This window comes from Falco punctatus (assembly GCF_963210335.1).
Source record: "Falco punctatus genome assembly, chromosome: 2".
Taxonomy (NCBI): Eukaryota; Metazoa; Chordata; class Aves; order Falconiformes; family Falconidae; genus Falco; species Falco punctatus.
Window position 1 is genome coordinate 62,373,143 of NC_137581.1, and position 21,678 is coordinate 62,394,820.

At 40.5% G+C, this 21,678-nt stretch overlaps 1 protein-coding gene across 4 annotated transcripts in view; it reads left to right on the top strand.

Moving 5' to 3' along the window:
- Positions 1 to 21,678, top strand: part of MYO16 (myosin XVI) — a 452,710-nt gene that overhangs the window by 63,223 nt on the left and 367,809 nt on the right. For 3 of the 4 annotated variants that reach the window (XM_080377716.1, XM_080377717.1, XM_080377719.1), the window contains one exon: positions 1 to 21,678. This exon is cut by the window's left edge; it is cut by the window's right edge and continues 46,171 nt beyond it. The exons of the other annotated variant lie outside the window; for it this stretch is intronic. The gene's annotated coding sequence lies outside the window, so the exon portion shown is untranslated. 4 annotated transcript variants of the gene reach the window in all.

Here is a 21,678-nt window from a genome sequence, read left to right on the forward strand (position 1 = left end):
TGCAATTAAGACAATCCTGAATCTTGCCTCCAATTTGCAACCTCTGCAGGCAAAGCAGAAGCTGTAGTCTCTAGTAGCAAAGATGGCGCAGCTGAAATACTCTTGCATCTTCATGGACATATGTGTTTAATGCATGTTTTTCCCTTGAAGGAATGTGTTACTACATATACAAACTGTGTGCGAAATTGATGTGCAGCATTAAAACATTGTTCTGGAAAAAGATACATTTTGCTTGGTGTAGGCTGAGTTTTGGGGCATTATTTGTAATAGGTTCAGAATATATGGGAACCTCGGCTATGTGCTCAGCGAGAAATATTCTGCAACCCTGTGTTTTGGTACATATGGCAGCTAAGATTTAATTATTCATCCTTTGAGGGACATCATACTGATCTTGATTTAGTCTATTATGTTGTCTGTGAATATCTGATATTGAGTCCATCTAAAGAGCACATTAACTAGTATAATTTATTCAGTATCTTAACAAAGAAAATTGTATTTATTTAAAATCATTCAAAAGAATTAAAGACTTCCCTCATTAAATTGGATATCTGCAAAATCTTGGTTCTCTAAGCACACAGAAAAGTATAGTTTATCATTTAATACCTTATTTTGTAGCAGTGTGGAAATACTGCCTTTTTAATTGCAACCACTGTAACACAATAAATGCTGATAATTTTTCCAAAAGGACTATATGAACTGTTTTATAAACTACTATAGGATAGAAAATAGCAAGCAAAATCCATTAACAGTAGGATCAGCTGCAGAATTAAATTCTGTGGCAAAACCTCTTCATTTGAGGGGAAAGTGTATCCCTTTTCATGTGGGTATTAATATTCTAGAATGCAGATATTAACATTTTAATCACCAAATCGCTCCCTCTTCCTGTTTTTCCTCCATGCAAAAAATTCCCCTCTATTGCATCATGTCTACTAAAACAAGCAGAGTTGACAAAAATTTATGAGAACAATTGCAAACACCATAGACGCAACCGGCTTTCACAACATTATGGCTTTGGCTCTTAGTGACGGCAGTCTCCATTTTGACTGGGTTTTGTGGCCAATACAGCAAGCTGTACAGGTTTATGTTCATGATTTTCTTTTTATGCTAGCGATGGGATTAAGCCATTTATTCTCATTTTGGATGCAAGGTAAATACTATTAGTATCAGCTCTGAGAATCTAGAGTGAATTTTGCTCTTCCTGGCGTAATTAGGTTTAGTTCCAGTGTAAATCAATGCTGTTGTACCAGTTCATAGAAGCAAAAGCATGATCTCAAAAGTGCATTTACTGTAATACTATTTATGTAATAGTAATAATTATTAGTCATAAAGGTAGTATAAATATAGTAATACTCTATAATCAGAAATCTTGTGAGTGTACTATGTTTGACTAAATGTTTTCTTGCTATAGACTTTCAAAGCTGGTGTTCGGTTTAAAAGTATAAAGGTCCATTTATGAGCAGAAGAAGCTGTCTTATGCATGCAGAACAAAGATGGGTTTCTTCCTTCTGCATCCCAAGTAACTCACCATACTTTTACATAATTCACATTTAGAGCATTGAATGGGAAAATTATTAATTAATGCATAGAGACCTGTCTCTTGTTTTTGTGATATGTTTTTTGGGGAAAAGAGGATAGACACCTTAACTTAAGATGGGTTTCGGGTAAGAGTGGCAAAGTACTCTTAGTACTGAAGCAGGAGGAATTGGATTTGTAGATATCTGATCACTACCAAAGCTGTCATACCAGAAGTCCTCAAAAACAGAAATTTGGTCATACTCTTTTCGTAGGTGAGAAATTTTGTCCTCAGAAATAGGGGGAAAATAAATCTCTTAAAATACTCTAATGGGTTTGCGTGGCAAGATTCTGGTAGCGGGGAGGCTACAGGGGCGGCTTCTTTGAGAAGCCACTAGAAGCTTCCCTGGTGTCCGACAAAGCCAGTGCCAGCCAGCTCCCAGATGGACCCACTGCTGGCCCAGGCTGAGCCCATCAGCGGGGATGGTACCAGCTCAGGGGCAATGTATTTAAGGTGGGGTGGGGGGAACCTGCTGCAGAAGAGCAGCCAGGGAGGGGAGCGAGAACATGTGAGAGCAGCACCCTGCAGCCCCCCGGGCTTGGACAGGAGGGGCAGGGGGGCTCCAGGTGCCCAGCAGAGATGCCCCGACAGCCCCTGGTGGGGCAGGCTGTGTCCCCGGCCCACGGCGGTGAACGGGGGAGCAGATCCCCCCCACATAAACTCCACTGAGAGCGGATCAGTTGCACCTCCTTAAAAACAAAGTGTACGAAAGAAGAACCGTGTCTATTCATTTGGTCTCTGCTTTGTTTCATAAGTAACTATTTCTTCAAATTTCCTTTGTGTATACTTAAAATAGAAAATAGTGAAGTTACTAGGATTTGTAAATTTGAGAATAAATAAATACACTCCGTGAAAGTGCGGAAAAGATTTTGTATCTCTGCAACAGACCTCTTAACAATCATTCATCAGTCTTCTACATACACGTATGCTCCAGTCATTGAATTAATTTGTTATTCACAGTTATTAGCAGTAAGTATTTGAAGCCTAATGTAAGTACTAGCCAAAAAGACAACCTTGTACCATGATGACTTTATCTGCCTAATGAAGGCAGGGTTGAATCTCAGCATGTATTTTAGCAGTATTGCTACCTCAGCATTTCAAAATGCTAGTCATTTAATCATCATATGTTGAGTCTTGCAGTCAGTCCCTAAATTAATAATTTGAAATACTGAAGGACGCTTCTGTGTGTATACACGTGATATACATATATATAAAAACATGTATGTGTATATATAACTGCTCAGTTTGATTGCAAAATACGTTTTGCAGAAACTTTCAAAAAATAATTCCTTTTTAGCTATTAATTTTTTGAGGGCTGCTTGAGTGTTTTTCCCAGGGGCACTTGCCGTCTGTCTTTTGACAAAACACGTGTTGACCTTGGATTCCATACTGGAGGGAAGGTAGGGCTAGATTGTATCAATGTTACTGGTGTATCACATGGTAAATCAAAAATAACACGCCCACAGCTGTTGCACTATGTTGTACATGCTTGTGTTCATATTGTAATATGCAATAGATTCCTTGCCAAACGTTTCTAGAAAAGTATTTTTTCCATTTTGCATGCACTGCAAGAGACTGAAAAAATGGAAAAAAGGAAAAGGAGCATTCTTCAGCTAAGTGGTCATTTTTTGTAGTGCCAAATAATAAATTGCAAAGTCTATTGCAATTCTCTTGTTTATGGGCTTCTTTTGTGTACCCACTGGTTTATGAAAATGGTAATGGGAGATTTAAAGGTGGAGCTGTGCATTTTGAGCTTCTACATGGAAAGAGAGATAGCATTTGCAGGCTGATGAAATACATTTCTATGGACGGCCTAAGTGGTGTGACCTGTCAAGGTAATGAATGAAGGATTGTACTTAGGCAGGAATATTACAATGGCTACTGTATGCAGAGATGATGTTTCCTAAATTGAAAAACAGGTTTATTAATGGTGTCCTTATACAGACAGGACTAATCTGGGATTCTGCTACCGTATTTAATTAACAAGTCAACCATTAATGATCCATGCAGTTCAGCTTGCGAAGTGAGTGATGATCAATTTTGCTGCGCTATGTTCATAGCTATGAAAAGGTGGTTGCAAACCTCAGAAAGCGAATTCAGAAACGTAGATCAATATTTCATTCTGTCTTTTGCTAGTGTTAATTTAGTAGAAAGAAGTGTTCACATATTCCTAACCTTGTTTATGATTTTAAGTTTCCTGCTTATTTATTTCTTCAAGAATATTACTCTTTGACAAAAAGACAGTTTAATCTGATAGTTTTGTATCAGCGGGAATTTCTTGGGAGTAAACAGGCCATTCAAAATACAACACGTTGCCTCTCAAGTCTTGAAGTCTGTGATTCATAAATTACACAGTATGAACCAAAGCATGGGTCACCCTCTTTCCTGAGGAGAAGGGCAGGGCATCCGTAGTGCTGGGAGCCAAGCTGCCTGCCCCCCATTTAGGTGACTGGAATCTGTCCCCGCAGCTGTATTCGTGAAGGCAGACAGAAGCACTGGGCTGTGACAATCACAGCAGCAGACGCAAGTGGCTGGAGTGTGGCGTGTGACCCGTGTGGTATTGTCTTGAGACATGTAGTACTGCAGCAGCCAGCACAGATGGCAGGAGCATGGAAGGGAAACCCAACGGGAAGTCTGATTTATCCGCAATTGCCTGCTCTCCTTTTGTTGTTTTGTTAGTGGTATGCTGAGGAAACGGGACAATAAAGACACACTTTGGGAGGATATAATGGTTCAGCAGTGAAAAATGTTAATTAAGTGTTGAAAAAAAAGGTTTTGGAGTGGAGTGCTCGCATATCAATATGTTGCCTTTTTAATGGCAAATGTTCCCTAACATTAATGGGCCTGGACATGATTTAGTGCAAAAGGTGCTGTCTTCTAGCTCTGAACAGGCAGAAAGTGGGAAGGGAAATGAGAAGAAAAACATGCAGTTCTCTTGTATTTAAAGTAAACATTAGGAGACTTTATGAGCTGTGAATGTAGTGGACAAAAGAAGGGTGCATGAAGTGATACAAAAACAGATCCTGAGAGATCAATTTAGTGTTTAAAGCCTAGGCAAAAAGCCCTTCAAACTTGCATAGATTGCAACATTTCCAGTTAAGTGACAGAGAGAAAATAGGAAGAAATGTTTGGAGGACTGCATGAAGCCCAGTTTGTGCTGGAGCTGTTGCACAAGGCTGGTGCCTGGCCAGCTTTAGTCAAAGCAGACTAAAAGCTCTGATATTTGGCCAGAGTTCATTGTTGGATATAGCTGAGGTTATCTGAACTGCTTTATCACTCGTTAGCTGATCCAATGAGCTGCTTTAGCATCCTAAATATTGTAGTAGCCTCTCAAAGGTCATGCTTTCCACTAGGCTGGTTACCCATAGTAGTACTTAATATGGTAGACACAGTTTCTTCTGCAAGGAAGGTAAGAGAGACTTCAAGCCCGTTCGGTTAGCTGGTACCTTCTTCTGTTCTCCTGCATCTCTGTCTGCACTGTCTTCCCCTACAAAACTAACCTTATATACAACATTGATATCCCACTTTGCTGGACCATATACACAAGGACAATGTATGATGACACAGCAGAGATAAGTCACTACGTGCCCTGAAGTTACATATTTTACTTCAGTCTCCCTGTTCATTTGTGATGGCATATGAGTAGAAATTAGTTAGAGGGATTTTCCACAATAGTGGCTGTTTCCCTTCAGTATACATTAAATTATTCTGGCAATCAGACACAGTTCTTATTTGGTTCCCTCATATATTAGTAGGAATTTTCTTTTTTATTTTAAGTGCTACATCATTGCGTGGTTATACCAATAGCTAAGAGCAAAACCATACAGTTTGCTTGGGGAAAGGATCTGTAGCTGCCTTGCATCTTTCCCTTTTCCATTATACACCATATTAAAGAGTTGGTACCGTTCGGTCTCTATTCTCTTGGTGTACGGGGCAGTGTGTGCAAATATCTGTGAATGGAGATGAGACTGTACCCCAGAGTAGATATCTGAGCCACATAAATCCTTATGCTGCACAGAGGTGTCTAATACTTCAGAACTCAGCTGATGGAGCAAGCAGGCTGTGTGTTGTTTATTGTAGGAGATAATGGGCTATAGCAGCAAAGGGGAAAATACTTGCTACATGGTGCATTCAAATGTAATCTTCTTTTTATTGTCATTCTGAGCATTGAATAGTTCAGCTAAGCATATGGAATTTGCAATGAAATGGCACCCAAAATAGTCTATAAATATTTTATGGTGCCTAGGCTGGTAAGGGGTAAGAAATCTTTAAAGCACAACATGCTGCCTTGTCTGTGCCTCCTGGCCAGCCGTCAGACAAACAGAGATGGGCGCAGCTGCAGCAGCCTATATTCTTATGGCTGTGAAGTGCTCAGATGCAAATTCAATCCAGAATAAAGCTGTTCCAGAGCAAGGTGCCACATAGAGTAACACAGTGTATGTGTATTAATTAGGCTTCAGTCAAACCACAGCAGCTCTTCATGCTGGAAAATGGTATGACTAATAGTTTTAAAAGTCATTTTGCACAAGCTAAAGATGTACTAATTGACCATCACTGACCTCAGCTCTAAATATCAACTTGTTTCTTAGGTTAGACCTGCCTTGTGAAAGGCAGTTTTTTGTTGGCTGACTGGTTGCTTCCTTCCAGGACTGATTATGAGTGACTGGGGAGAAGTACAAGGGTGCTGAGTCCTAACTTTCATTTCCGAATCTCTCAAACATGGAATAATAGAGAAATAAGGCTGGAAAACCCGGAGAACTTAAGTAGTTTATCCCAAAGGAAAAATCATCTCTTCCTATTTTTTGTCAGCCAATATTTATCCAATTGTGCAGAGGCTGTGAACCCCAGAGGCAGGACTTCTAGGAGCAGAAGTTCACTGAACCAAACTGCAAATGTAGGTGGATGTGACTACATGTGGTGCTTTGGAAGAATGGACCAAGGGAAACCAATGGGGCCACTAAGGGACCCCTGGGGGAGCTCAGTGTGCTGGTTTTGGCTGGGGTAGAGTTACTATACTTCATAATAGCTAGTGTGGGACTGTGTTCTGGATTTGTGCTGGTGTTGATAACGCCGAGATGTTTTTGTTATTGCTGAGCAGCACTTACACAGAGCCAAGGCCTTTTCTGCTCCTCACCCCACCCCACCAGCGAGGAGGCTGGAGGGGCACAAGGAGCTGGCAGAGGACACAGCCAGGACAGCTGGCCCCAACTGACCCAAGGGATATTCCATACCATACAATGCCATGCTCAGCAATAAACTAGGTGGGAGATTGGCTTGGGGGGCCTGCTGCTCAGGGACTGGCTGGGCATCAGTTGGTTGTTGGTGAGAAACTGTTTTCATTTGCATCAGTTGTCTTTCTTGGGTTTTTTTTTTTCCCTCTCTTTGTTATTTTCCTTTTCCTTTTCATTATAATAATATAATAATCATCATCATCACCATCTGTTTTTATCCCAACCCATGAATTTTCTTACTTTTACCCTTCCGATTATCTTCCCACTGTCTCGCTATGTGGGGAGTGAGTGAGCAGCTGTGTGGTGCTTAGTTGCCGGCTGGGGTTAAACCACAGCACTCAGGGACTGAACTTTGGTCCTTGCCCTGCTCTCTGTCAGCATGATTAGGGGCTACCCGAGTTGTACATCCAGCCAAAAGTCATCCTATCATGAAAGCTTCACCTGCTTACACTGTTGATCTTTTGATAGCTAGCCTGAACCTTTTTGCTTATAGTTTAAGAAACAAAAAAATGCAGTAGACTTAGTTGTCTTGCATAATAGATAAGCCAGCAAGCTGCTGTGAAGAAGCTACAAAGGGAGGATGTAGCTGTGAAGCTGTTAACTTCTTGTTAACGCTTGTTAAGTAAACAGCAGCAAGAATGGTGTAAAGTTAGCAGCAGGTCTACTGCAGAAATGTGATAGATAATGCTGTGGATTAGTTTTCAAACTGGTGCTCTGACTCACTGTTAGCATTTGTTGTGTGGGAGGTTCCTGTGTCAAGTTTTCAGGTGTCGCTAGCAATGGGCTTGGAGTTAGCATCAACAGCAGTTGCCATCAGCTTGGTGTCAGACTGTATGTACATCTGTGACTGTCTCCATCCCTAGGTAAAAGTCTCCCACAGGATAAGTGATCCTATCCCTCTCTTGCCTCTTACTCTTACCCCCAGCCTCCCTCAAATAGGGAAGGAGCCCATACATCTGCTTTGCCTCACCTTGCCTTACCTGTGACCCCATGCCAGAACTGTGAGTTCTGCTTTGGTTGGGTTCATGCATGAGGTTCTGTGTGTGGGATGACCTCGAGAACCTGAAATTTTGGGGTTTGGGAATTACCAATGCAAAATCAGCACATCAGCTCATCATCAGTAGTTCTGAAGGAGTCTCTTCTGCTGCTTAGTTAAGTATCTCCATGTATTCAGAGGGAAAAGTTACTGTAGTTGCATGCTGTTTTTCGAGTGAATTAATTTCCTTCCAGTTCTGTGTCTGCTACATCTTAGAATATGAAGAATTATATTAATTTAGGATACTGTTTTTGCTTTTCCAATCTCTTATGGTAGACAGTATTTGACTATGGGGTCCTGTGCCGTTTGCATTTTAAAATTTATGCTCTCTTGGATTATCAAGAATTATTTATTGTTTGAATACCAAGTCCTTTTTGTTGTTTCTGGTATATATGTTCACATAACTGAACTTACACATATTGGTGCCAAAGCAGGTGCTACTAATACACTAATATTATGGTTACATTTGTCTTCTTTTCCATTCCAAGATGCTTGTTTTTAACACTGAGAAATTTGCCTCCTGCCCTTTCAATGTGTTGCTCTTACCTTAAAGTTTTTGGATAAGGAGGAAAAGTGGAGAAATGAGTTTCAAGTGGGTCTTCCATAAAGAAACTTTGAAAAGCAGAAGAGCAAAAAGAACTCTTGTGTATTTTTTGGTCACTCCAGTGGTGCACAAAGGTGTACAAAGCCAGAAAAGAGGGCAGGAATAGACAGGAGAAGCCCTCATGAGAATTGTAATATGTAGTCCTGTTTCACTGTAGTGTCTGTATTACAAAGCTTTTTCTCATAGGGCTGTAAATCTTATGAGGTGATGAACTGAACTTAGTGCTAGGTAATCTTTTAAGGAAATGATGATGATGTTAAGCACCTTTCAGCATTCTTCCTCACAACACCTTTTACATGGTGTGGAGGCAGCAAGGTAGGACAGCTCATATTTCCTGGCATAATGCTTCTCTAATCTACCTACCACCATATTTACCACATGGGAACCTCCTGACCCCCGCCACCCTCCCCCAGATTTACCAACTTTGGCCATTCTTCTTTGCTTAATGACTGCTCTAGGTTTATACTTGAGCTCTTGTTTTAAGTATCTCACTGATCTCTTACAGGATCTTGATCTGATTTTATGCTATTATTTTAGAATAAGCTCTTTCTTCCATCTTCTTCACAGATCTCAAAACACCATACTGTCAGCTAGCTTCCTTTCTTAATGCATTGCAATGATACATTTGTTGCCAGAAACAGAGCAGCTTTGCCTTCTCACCTAACTGAACTAAAAAACATCTTTCCATGAAGATGTTACTGTGCTTTCAGAGTTATACAGAGCCTCGTGACAGGTCTAAGTTCATATGCTCTTAGCCTGAGGAAATCCTATAAAGTCAATGTTAAATCTCCTACTGGTTTCAGCACTACCAGGATAAACTGATGTGCTGAAAAATAATGAATGAAAACGGACAAACATATTCACAGTGTTCTGTTTGATCAACTTAATAACCTACTAGTGAATGGTTTGCAGATTTGTCTTATTCCAAAAGGTCATATATCATAGCTGATTTACACTCAAAGCGATAAATGTTTATCAAAAACCTCACCATTGTCTGCCTTTTTCTTAAAAGCAGATTTATTCCACTTTTGCAAGTATTTTCAATTAAGTAAGTTTGCCTTCATGCAGATTTAAAATTGTAATAATCTTAGATGGACTTGGAACTGGCTTTTTCTTCGACTACTATGCAGCATTTACAGTAATGTTGTCATATTGGTGTGAGTTCTACACTAACTTCTTGACAAATACGTTTGTCTTTTCTGTGCCGAATCTATCAACTGTACTTGTCTGTACTGCTATATTTTATAACCAAGAATAATGTGTTTACACATAATCAAAGTTTTTCTCTGTATTAAGATCCCTTGTTCAAGACATCCTTGGTAATAAAGTGCCTTGAACTTGGTTCACGTGTGCAGAAAGGACAGGTGAATGGAGATTAGGAAAGCTTACAGAGCAAGTATCCTACCTGGGCTGGTAGTGACCTTTTTCCTAGCTCAGTTCTGGAGCCTTTCACTTGGCACCTGGGCAGCAGAAAGGTCTGCAAGCAGCACTGTTAGCCCTCTCTTGAGGGCACTCTTCCCTTTGGTGGTCTGGATTTCTTCTGCACACCTTCTTTCTTCTTCAAAGGAAGCAAGCAGTCCTTGCTGTTGAGGTGTGTGGGCGCAGCTCTTGCACCGCTTGTACCCTGAAGTCAAGCACCTAGGAGAGCACTTTGCTTATCCTGCTTCCAGTGCCTCATGTTCTTTCCTTTTTCAACCTTTTTAGTAATCTTGAACAACTGCTTCAGGTCCATTAGTATGAAGCATCAATATGCGGCTGTTGTACACTACAGCATTATACACATTGTTAATAGGAGTCTGCTGGGCGCTGCCTGCCTGCAGGGTCTCTGCCTGAGTCTTGAGCTATAGTATGTAGGGTCAGACTGAGCAAACTTCCCAGGTTTTTGTGTGGCCTGAGGCTGGCCAGGCTGTCTTTTCAGGTACTGGATGCTTTAGCAAGATAAAAGTTCAGCTACATAGTGCTTAAAGAAAAAGTGCAAACACTGGGATCAAAGTCTTCGCTTCAGCTAAGTTAGTGAAAACCAGAAAGTATGACCGGAGAAGATCAGCAGTACTAACAATTTATGAGGAGACTGGCAGAAAAGCTTGGGAACAAGCTGTAGAAGGTACAACAAGAGTCTAATGTGGACAAGTGTCTCTTGAATTAGCATTAACTTATACGCTGCATAACTAAACCAAATTTGATCTGTCAGGATAAAGTTATGGCAGCCTAGTGATTTGTGCTACATAGCCATTATGCTGTTGATGCAGTGTTTGGACTGTAAAACCAGGAGTTGCTTTGCTGTGGTCTTCAGAGATCTGAGTTCAGCTTTGGTTGTATCCCAGGGGGTCTATTGACACTATCTGTAAGCTCTTGATTTTTCCCTTTATTCTTTGAATCGGTGAAGTTACTGGCTTCAAGAAAGTAGGACCTGGGTAACAGAAAGCCATATATAGGTAGAACAGGGTTAAGGGAAACCCAGAAGACATGGAGCTGTTTCTGCAATTCATTCTACCTGCAATAGTCATATTCTTGGTCTTTAACTTAAAAGAAGGTGATCCTTCAGCACACCCTGTTACAAGATTCCTTGAAAGAACAGAGTAGCTTATTCATCCAAAATGAAATTTTAATAGTGAGATCTAGATAATGATGAGCTGCATGGGTTGCCTTGGTAACCTACTGCCTCAAAGGTGTTATGCATAGCTTTAAGACTTAAGGAACAACAACAAAAAAAAAAAAAAAAAAAAAAAAAAAAAGAAATGGAAAAATAATCAGTATGCAGAGAACTGTCCATGCTTGTCAAAGGGACAGAACTTGCAGAGAACTTGTAGTATCATCAAATTCCAGGAGGGTTGTTTTTGTTTTTGTCACTGAAGTGTGTGATAAAAACTATGGTGATGCTGGATCTAGCTCATTTGGAGTGAGGTGCTTTTTTTTTTTCTTTCAGACAAAAACAAAATCTGTCCCTAATTAGAACAAAAAAATACAGCAAAAATATGATCTCTTTTGTTACCATATAAGGGCCAGATCAAGACTCAAGATCTAGTATTTCGTCTCTGTAGATGAGGTGCAGAAAGGAGTATCAGTAGCTCTACTGTATCTTCTTTCCCTTATGAGGAGCCCTGTGTGTTTAAAGCACAAGAATCAGTGGTTCACCAATGGCAAAAAATCCTAGGATTTTGTAGGACATTAAATCACTAAGTTTGTGATGACCATCTGTATGCTCTAATTTAGCAGCATTCCATGGGCACTTTTCCTGGGAGAGTTTGTGTGCATGGATTCCTGAAAAAGCTTTTCATTGGTGATGGGTTGTTACGAAGACAGATAGAAACACAAGGCTTTTATAGAGATTTCTCTGTCTTCTAGAGAAGCCTAGCAATTCAAAAAGTTAAGAAGCTGGCTTCAAAACTGGTATTTCTCCCCTTCCTTTCCTGTAAATAATTATGTATTAAGGATCTGCTTTTGTGTTAGGTTGTGGAGTGTAACATTAAAAACTTTTTTAAAAGGTTTATTCCTGTCATAAGGTTGGAATAGAAAGAGTTGGCTGGAGCTAACAGCAGGCTGGGGTTTCTGGATAAATGAAACTATACACAAAAAGGAAAGAAATGAATTAAATCCAAGTTTGCACTTTAAATTAGAGTTGTACAGTTGTGGCAGTATGAATTTTGTTTCTTTTCTCAACATTCCCTTCTTGGTATTAGAAGATAAGGAAACAATCGGAAAAATAAAAATCTTCACTTATATGGAAAATAGAGGTAAGACAACAGAGGAAAATTTCTTCCTTAATTAATGCCATGTAAATAAGATACACCAGTTGACAACCACATCTCAGTGACTGTACAAATTGCAACCAATTCACTGTGTTGTGAATATGATATGCTGTTTAATGCTTCTACGCAGCACCTGGCATTTCAGTAAAAGCAGCCAGATTCTTTTGCTGGTCTTCAGGAAGGACTTGAATCAATCTACCTAATCAATTTTAGGTATTTTTAGGAATCAGTTAAAGAAGGCTGGTATCAGTGAGATGCTAAAAACTGTATGAGTGCAAGGAATCAGGCCTGGTAAGTCTTCCCGACTCCGGTGTTGGGGTCTTCCTGCTGTATGGAAAACAAAAAAAGCTGTGTATGTTAGATAAAGAACTAAACAAGATTTAAGTCGCTCATGTGAGTTGCAATGGTGTCACAAAGTTACTGTTGGACCCTATTGTCAAAACCCCCTGCTGTCAAAATCAAACTGTAATGAAAACAGTGCATATGCAAATGTGTCCTATTGCTTTTGTTCTTTTTTCTCTGTTAGGAAAGAATTTGTATTGTACCATAGTAGAAGCCAATTATAGTGATATCTTATTTATTGACATCTCACTCAAACAGCTAGCAAAGCAGAGAATTGGTATATAACTGCTAATATTTTACAATGTCTCTCTTTTTATTAATGGATCTATAGCTTCACTTCTGCAGAGAAGATAATAACATTTGAGTCAGGAATTAATCTGATATAATTTGATTGCTTGGAACTCTTATCAGTCCCTCCAATTGCTCAGCTGCTACTGCATATATAACAATTGCTTCCTAGCCCATGTCCCTTATTCATCTTGTGGTTTCTCTGCCTGGCTTCAGTTGTCCTCTGTCTTTCAGCTGTTTGCTGCCACAAGGGCTAAATAGGTCTGTTATGAAGTATGAATAAGAATTTGCTCATCTCCCTAAAGCAACTGCAAAGAATATCCGTTTTCAGTGGTGGTATAGCTATTTCCAAACCATGAGTATGTATTAGTAGAATCTTCTTTATGTGCTAAATTTGTCTGTGGAGTAAAGTTGAGTTCTACTCTTGCCCATATTGGGTAGGCACTCTACAAATTCCTTATTTTTTACAGTAGTGCTCAGCGCAGATCTGTTACTTGAAATCAGAGGCAGTGTGAGATTTTTGCAAATTGATTTGAGTAATACTTTTAGCATATTTCATCCGTAGATATTAATTAAGCCCTGGGTGGGTTAAAGAGATGCTGGTCATACTCAGCATGTTATGAGATGCAATCAAAATCCTTAGGTTTAGCATGGTGAATCGAATCATTAACTTTGCCATAGCAAAACTGGATGAGTTCATTTCAGTGTATTGGAATTGAGGTAACAACTTTACTACCTCAAGGTAACGACTTTGCTACATCAAAGCACAAATAAAAATGTATATTTGATAAGAGACACTACTAAATAGAGCCATTGACAGAAACACAAGGAATAAAGCTATAGAGAAAACCAGTAACAACACAAACCAGAGATACTATTACATTATCTGTTTCATTATCTTGTTGAATGCCATGTATTAAGGCTTCTGAAGAAGATTAAGTTTGATTGTGATAGCTTTTGGTTTTCATAGACATCTTCATAATTGTACTAGCAGCTGATAACTGTGTTTAGTCAGCACTAGATGCAAAATGTACTCATATGATGATTCCTGTCAGGTTCAAATATATGAGGTGCATTTTCTCAGACTCATTTTACATTAATTTGGCATATAAATAAATTTTACAAATTTATTTTAGGAAAAAGTAGTCTATAATTTTAAAGGCCTATTTAATGTGAATTGCTAAACATAAATGTGAAACAGTACTTGCTTTTCTTTAGGTATTTTGTTAATAGCACTATCCTACTACCAGCATGCACAGGGAAGGGAATAAAGACATGAAAGTTTTGAAGGACCTAATCTGGCAAGGAATGATGAGCATGACTTTACATAGTAATATCTAAAACTAATATGATTGTAATTTGAAATACGAAGGTAAGCGGTGTGCACTCAAATTCAAATTTGTTCACCTGCTCATACAGATACATAACTATTTTGACTGTGTCCCACACAAGCTGTTCTTGATGATGACAATGATGATGTAACTGGCTAAATGTGTGTAATGTGCTCATTAACACTAACAATGTGATGAGTATAGGACCCTCCTAATCTGAAGAAGCTAAAGGTGCTAAAACCCTTGTAAGGGATGTTGGCATTTTGATTAATTGACCTTTTTTAATAGTTGTCATTAGAAGTCTGTGTAAGGCTCAGTTCAGCAAAATGCTAACAACTCTTACAAAGGTAAGAATGCACCTTCTCTAATGGAAGTCTTTCTTCCGTCTGATTTAAGTTTGCACTAACAGACTACATTAAAAAACCAAAGTTATTAGATGTTAAAAAAAGACCACATTATGCAGTGATGGTAACCTTTGATGATATCATAAATACCTGTTTGCCATTAAAGAAAGTCCGTTGTATATCTGTGTTGGTTCATCTTGATGAACAGAGAAGGGTGCAATCAATTAAAAATAATATGTCATCTCAAGACATGTCAAGACTAAAATAGCAACTCTGATAAAGATCTCTAAATACAAATAAAGATAGCACCAGCTGTTTTACTGGGTAGGGACTGACTAGCAGTCCCTTCATTTTCTGCTTGCACAGCTTGCCTGGTGTGACTTGGTGATTGCTTATGTTGGCATCAATTTATTTGCTGACAACTCAGTTTGTCTGTTTGAAGTGCCCATTTTAGCAAGTTATTTTTCTGTTGTTGCAATATTGTCTACTGATTAAAAAAAAAACAAAAAACAAACTTTGCTCAAAATATGAATGCTTTTCATCCAGGGTGTTTTAAAAGTCTCCAGGTATATTTGCTGGTTACATATATATATGTTTGCTGGAGACTAAACTCCTGAGAGTTCAGCAAGTCAAAATTCTGTTTGTACAGAGCTGCTCCTCTGCTGGGAGAATATGAAGGTGCCCATGGGTGTGTTTTAAAGGAATTCTATAATTCTATATAGGGATTGGAATCTTTATGTAAAATCAGAGCTGTCAATCCTCTCATTTGGTCTAAATTAACAAATAACTGAAATTGAAACCAATTTCATGACCTTTTGTTTTAATTCAGAACAGTCTGATTGGCAGCCCATGTGGCAGATATGACTGGATATAAAATGCTTTTTGAGACATGGCCTTGCTCAGAGGATGGAGATAAAGAAAAATGATTCCTGGCACTGCACGAAGCCCAAAGCTGTCAAACCATCCTTGTGTGACTGTGTAGGCCTTGACACAAAGGTCTCTGATACACACTGTATCTGTGGGTTTCTGGCCCTGGGGAATGCCAAGACTGAAGAGGAGCCCATGATAGTTCTGCAAAGGTGACATCTCACCCGTAGCAAAAGCAAGGCTATGCTGCTGCAGTTCAGTAACTGTGTGTCTTGGCTCTGTGACTTGAAGTGTCACAGTCTGATAAGTAACTAAAATATTGCTTTTATTCTAGCAGTTGCATTGGTTTTGCATGGCAAGATTCTGGTAGCGGGGAGGCTACGGGGGCGGCTTCTGTGAGAAGCTGCTAGAAGCTTCCCTGGTGTCCAACAAAGCCAGTGCCAGCCAGCTCCCAGATGGACCCACTGCTGGCCAAGGCTGAGCCCATCAGCGGGGATGGTACCAGCTCAGGGGCAATGTATTTAAGGTGGGGTGGGGGGAACCTGCTGCAGAAGAGCAGCCAGGGAGGGGAGCGAGAACATGTGAGAGCAGCACCCTGCAGCCCCCAGGCCGGGGCAGGGGGGGCTCCAGGCACCGAGCAGAGGTGCCCCTGCAGCCCCTGGTGGTGAAGCCCCCGCTGGGGCAGGCTGTGCCCCTGGCCCATGAGGGTGAATGTTTGAGCAGTTTCGCCCCCGAAGCCCGTGGGGGACCCCACGTCGGGGAGGGGGACCCAGGCTGGAGCCAGCAGTGCCTGAAGGATCGCACCGTGTTGTCATGGCTTAACCCCAGTCAGCAACCAAGTACTACGCAACTGCTCACTCACAAACCCTGAGTGATGCACAGTACAACTGCTCACCACCCGCTGACCGATGCCCAGCCAGCCCACAAGCAGCAACCAGCAGCTCCCGGCCAGCTCCCCCCAGCTTATATATACTCAGCATGATGTTCTGTGGTGTGGAGTATCCCTTTGGCTGGTTCGGGTCAGCTCTGCTCCCTCCCAGCTCCCTGTGCCCCCGCTCACGGGCAGAGCATGGGAAACTGAAAAGTCCTTGACTTAGGGTAAGCACTACTTAGCAACAGCTAAAACATCGGTGTGTTATCAGCATTATTCTCATACTAAATGCAAAACACAGCACTCTGCCAGCTACTAAGAAGGAAATTTAACTCTATCCCGCACTTATAGAAAGGACCCACACTGGAGCAGTTTGTGAAATACTGCAGCCCATGGGAGGGACTCCAAGCTGGAGCAAGGGAAAAAGTGAGAGAAGGAAGAAGCGGCAGAGACAAAGTGTTAGGAACTGATCCCAACCCCTATTCCCCATCCCTCTGTACCGCTCAGGTAGAGGAGGTAGAGAAAACAGGAGTGGAAGTAATTTGCCCATGAGCCAGCAGTGTGCCCTTGTGGCCAAGAAGGGCAAGGGGATCCCAGAGTGCATCAGGGGAGCATGGCCAGCAGGTCGAGGGAGGTGATCCTGCCCTTCTGCTCTGCCCTGGGGAGGCCCCACCTGGAGTGCTGGGTCCAGTTCTGGGCTCCCCAGTTCAGGAGAGGCAGGGGACTACTGGAGAAGGTGCAGCGGAGGGCTTGCGAAGGTATGAGGGAACTGGAGCATCTCCCTTGTGAGGAAAGGCTGAGAGAGCTGGGCATGTTTGGCCTGGACAAGACTGAGAGGGGATCTTATCAAAGTCTACAAGTATCTCAAGGGTGAGCGTCAAGAGGATGGGGCCAGGCTCTTTTCAGTGGTGCCCTGTGACAGGACAAGGGGTAACGGGCACAAATGGCAACACAAAAAGTTCCACCTGAATATGAGGAAGACCTTCTTTACCTTGAGGGTGACAGAGCCCTGGGACAGGCTGCGCAGAGAGGCTGTGGAGACTCCTTCTGTGGAGACATTCAGAACCCACCTGGATACATTCCTGTGTCTAGATGAACCTGCTCTAGCAGGGGGTTGGGCTAGATGATCTCCAGAGGTCCCTTCCAACCCCAACAGTTCTGTGATTCTTTGAAGCTGAGCCTGGGAAGAAGGGAGGAGTGCAATTAAGGTATTTAAAGATTTGGGTTTATCTCTTATTACCCTGCTCTGATTTGAGTGGCAATAAATTGAACTAATTTCCCTGAGCTGAATCTGTTTTGCCCATGCTGGTAGTTGGTTAGTGATCTCCCCCTGTCCTTATCTCAATCCACAAGCCTTCCATTCCATTTTCTGTCCCTTGTCCAGCTGAGAAGGGGAGTGATAGATCAGCTTTGGTGGACACCTGGTGTCTGGCGAGGGTCAACCCACCACACAGTCTTACAATTTTTTTTAAGACCTGCATAAGAAATCCGGGTGGTAGCAGAGGAGGAATGAAAAGCACATCTTCACAAAAGATAATACGAAGGCTGTAAATCTAAGGATGAAAGAGCTGGTGAGTGTCAAAGTTAGTGGGGCCTTATGCAAACTGAAGTTGGACCTTAGTTCATGTGACTGCAACTTTGATGGTTATCAAGATTTTTTTTGTCCCAGTTTCTATCCTGCTGAAATGAGGACTGCTTTGAACCTGTAAGGAAATTATGGTATAATTCAGTTGCATTTTCCTTGTTTAACTTTCATAATAATACTTAGGAGTGAAATAATGCTTATGTTTGATTTGCTCAGGAATTCAGTTTGTGCAGTTGCTGAGATCTGATGAGCACAAGGGAAATGCGGGTGGTATTTCAGTGTCCTTTCGGAACCTTCATGTAGATTTAGGTTAGGCTGCTAGTGATGTTTAGATTTGATTGTTGTTGAGTTGGATTTTATTTTGTTTGCAGATTCATAGTTTTGGGATTATTTAAAGGTTAAGTATTCATGTGGAAACTGTACTACTACTGTGCTATTCCTTGTTTTCCAGAATGTGTCCATAGGACACATACCTATTGGAACAATTGCTCAGTATCTTCATGTATTCATTCTCCATTTTTGGCCATGAGTTCATAGCCTGTGTATGCACAGATAGCTCCCATCTGGCCCCTACTTGAAGTCCTTCAGATGAAAGCAGATAACTGCATTGGGGTTTGAAGATTCCAATCCTTTACTGAGCGGCTGAAGGGGATGGCAGACAGTGGAGCAGTTGCTACTGTCTAATTTTGCTTAGATGCCTTTGCAATGTACTAACTGTAAGAGTTCCAGCAAATGTTACTATAAATTGAGTGTGAATTCAAGTGAAATAACCTCTTGCATTAGGCTGAATGTAATTTTTAACTTGCTTTTTAAAGCTCCTTATTTTTCAAAGAGAAAACTAAGTATATTAAGAGAATTAATATTGCAAATTTCCTAGAAGTATAGAGCCATCACGAATTTTGCTAAAAGAAGAGAACAATCATGTAGCTTTTTACACTACTGTAAGAGTTGTCAATAAGCAAAAAGGCATGATTCCCTAGTAGTGTGTGCAGAAGATAGGAATTGTTTTCTTTGGTACTCCCCTACCCCCTGCCATCTGCCCTATTTCCCTTGCCCCCCACCCCCCAAAAGAAAACCCAAACAACAAGCTGGTCTCTTGGTGCACTGAGTGGAAACAACTATTGTAGGATCATTATTGAGTCTAGATTAATTATATCTCCTGGAGTCTGCGATAACTTTTTTTGATTGAGAACAAATCAAAACCCAGTTATAGGAAAGTGTAATAGAAACCCCTTTGCCCATTCTGCACGGTTAATGCTGCTGTTGCTGTGCTGGAGCACAGTGGAATTTGCTTTTTAACAGTTTCATAACTCTTGTGCTTGCTTGTTGGAGAGCATAATCAGGAATTGAGACAAGTTTTACTCAAAAATACTTTCTCCATCTCCCCTCTGCTCCACAACTTTTCCATAAAATAATCTAAAGAAATCCCAGGCCCAAATGCTGGTTTCAGCTCTGCTGGGGAAAGAAATTAAAGCCCTTGCTTGCTAGTCCATGCAGAGATGTTTTTGTGGTACATCTCAGATCACAAACCTTAGTGTGTTACGGCAATGTGGCAGTAACTTGAATTTTGACTATGGAGCTCATACAGCCTCACAGATGTGTTTTACACTTAACCTAAGGCAAACAGTAGCATTTAACCTTTGAGCTTAAGCATAGTGTGGTCTAAAACGGTGGTGATGCTATTGAGTAGGTAAAAGAAGGTAATGAGTACGTTACCTCATTGAGAGATTGTTCAGTCCTAAAGCATCACTGGTCTCCATTTCTGCTCTTCTGTATAACATGTGATCAGGTCCTCTGTGCTTTATGGGACTTTTCCAAGCGTGTCTGAGGGCAAATAAACTGCTTTTCTTAAAACCCATTTAGGTTAAGCCCTGGTGCAACCTGGTTCAAACTTAAGGATGTTTCCACTGTGAGTAAGCACAGTTGTGAAACAGTTGCCAACTTGTGAACATAAGACTCAGTCAATGAGACAGTTTCAGCTCCCACTCATACTACTGCCCTGGATGATTGCCTAGTCTCCTTGCTCTGATCCAAATCTGTGTTTGGGGATGCCCTGATTTGCATAGAATTGATGTGATAGACTTTGTAGCTTTAAAAGCCTCTGTGCTTGCTGCAGCAGAGATCCTACTTTTGTTCTGACATGTTTTGTTTCAGGTTTCATTTTGTACAAACGGAGGAGACACTGCCTCCAGTTAGTAATTCAGAGAGTGCTGCCAGCCCCCACTGTTTGTGGGGAGGTTGTGGGAGCAAAAGCTGCTGGAGCATCCCTCCCTGCCATCCAATGGGCTGAGCCATCCCTGCATCCCTTCTGAGGACAAAGCATCATCCCTCTCTCTTACCAGCCCCCAGCCAGTTTGCTGGTGGGTTCCTGGGGAGGCATATGCTGGGGGGTAGAGGGTCTCCACTTCCTCCAGGCCACATGCTCCGATGGGAAAGCATCTTAAATTGAGCATGTATGTGCTCCCATGCTAGTACACTCTGATCTTTGATTTGCATATGTTGCTTGCATGGGGTAAAAATGCAAGAATGCTGGAGAAGCCCTGAATTTTTGCGGTGGGAGTAGTGCTGTTTGTTTTTCTGGTTCTTAAAAACATGTCCAAATGCATTAGTTGGAAGTTATAATCAAAATATATCCTGGTTTAAAATTTGAGGTAGTAGCAAATTTTTATAATTAAGCCAAGACCACTACAGATTAGATACTGTGAAGGTCATGATGGAAGATTGTTGAATAGAGTTAAAAATGGTGATGTTAAACTGGTAGCTTAATAGTAGGAAGCAGAGATCAATATACACAAAATATTATGCTATATGTACCAGGCAGCTATTCGCCCTATACTGGGAGGTGAGCAGCACTGCTTGGCTAACATGTTACCATGTTGCAGAGTTGCTATGGCAATATCAAACCAATGAATAAACCACATCACACAGACAGGGAGGTGAGTAAGTGTGAAATTGATTCAGTGGAACACAAGAATATGTGGGAGCCAAATTGGTCAAGATAAAATTTCTGGTAGGAAAATATATTTTTTTTCTCAACACTTTCAGTATTTTATTATAATTACTTTTTTAAAAATTGAAATCTTATAAATATTTTTTCACCATAAACTCTTATGTTTTTTTCATCTGGTGCTGTGTGTGTTTCAACATTTAAAGCATTTAAGAAATGTATCCATGCATAATATATATAACTAAATACAAAAAAGTACATTTAAAAAAAAATAATTGGTAGTCATATAAAATCTAGGTAAGATAAATTAACTTGAGTATAAGTTCTGTTATCAGCTGTAAGCTAATATTGTAAAAGTTGTATTTGAAAGCATGTTTTAAAATACATCAGGCTTAAACTTGTTGTTTATTTCTAAATTTGCAGTATAGTGATAGAATCCACAGAAATGTCCTAGAAACAGTGTATGTTTTGGATAGCACATTGATATAACAAAAGACAGATATCTGTGCTTATAAATGGATTGCACAAACATTGATCATGCTTCATTGCCCTATTTTGTGATTTATGTGACTAGTATTTGGAATGTCTTATTGCTTTTTTCCCCATTACTTTAAAACACTCTGTGAAAAGAAGAATTATACTAAAATTTGTTATCAACAGTATATTTCTGTTATCTAGGGAAAAGAAAATATATATCAGACATGTTTTTAATTAGGATTTCTGTTCTACTGATTCATCTCAGTTCAGTAGATGATCTAATAATGATAAAGGTTTTCGTCCTGGGAAAGGTCCTGTTGCAGAGGACAAGAAGGTTATTTTGTTCTGTGTGAGTTATAAATGTTACAAATTTATATTTGTTTTTGTAAGACATAAAGAAATCTATTTTGAGAATATTTTTTAGGCTGTCTGC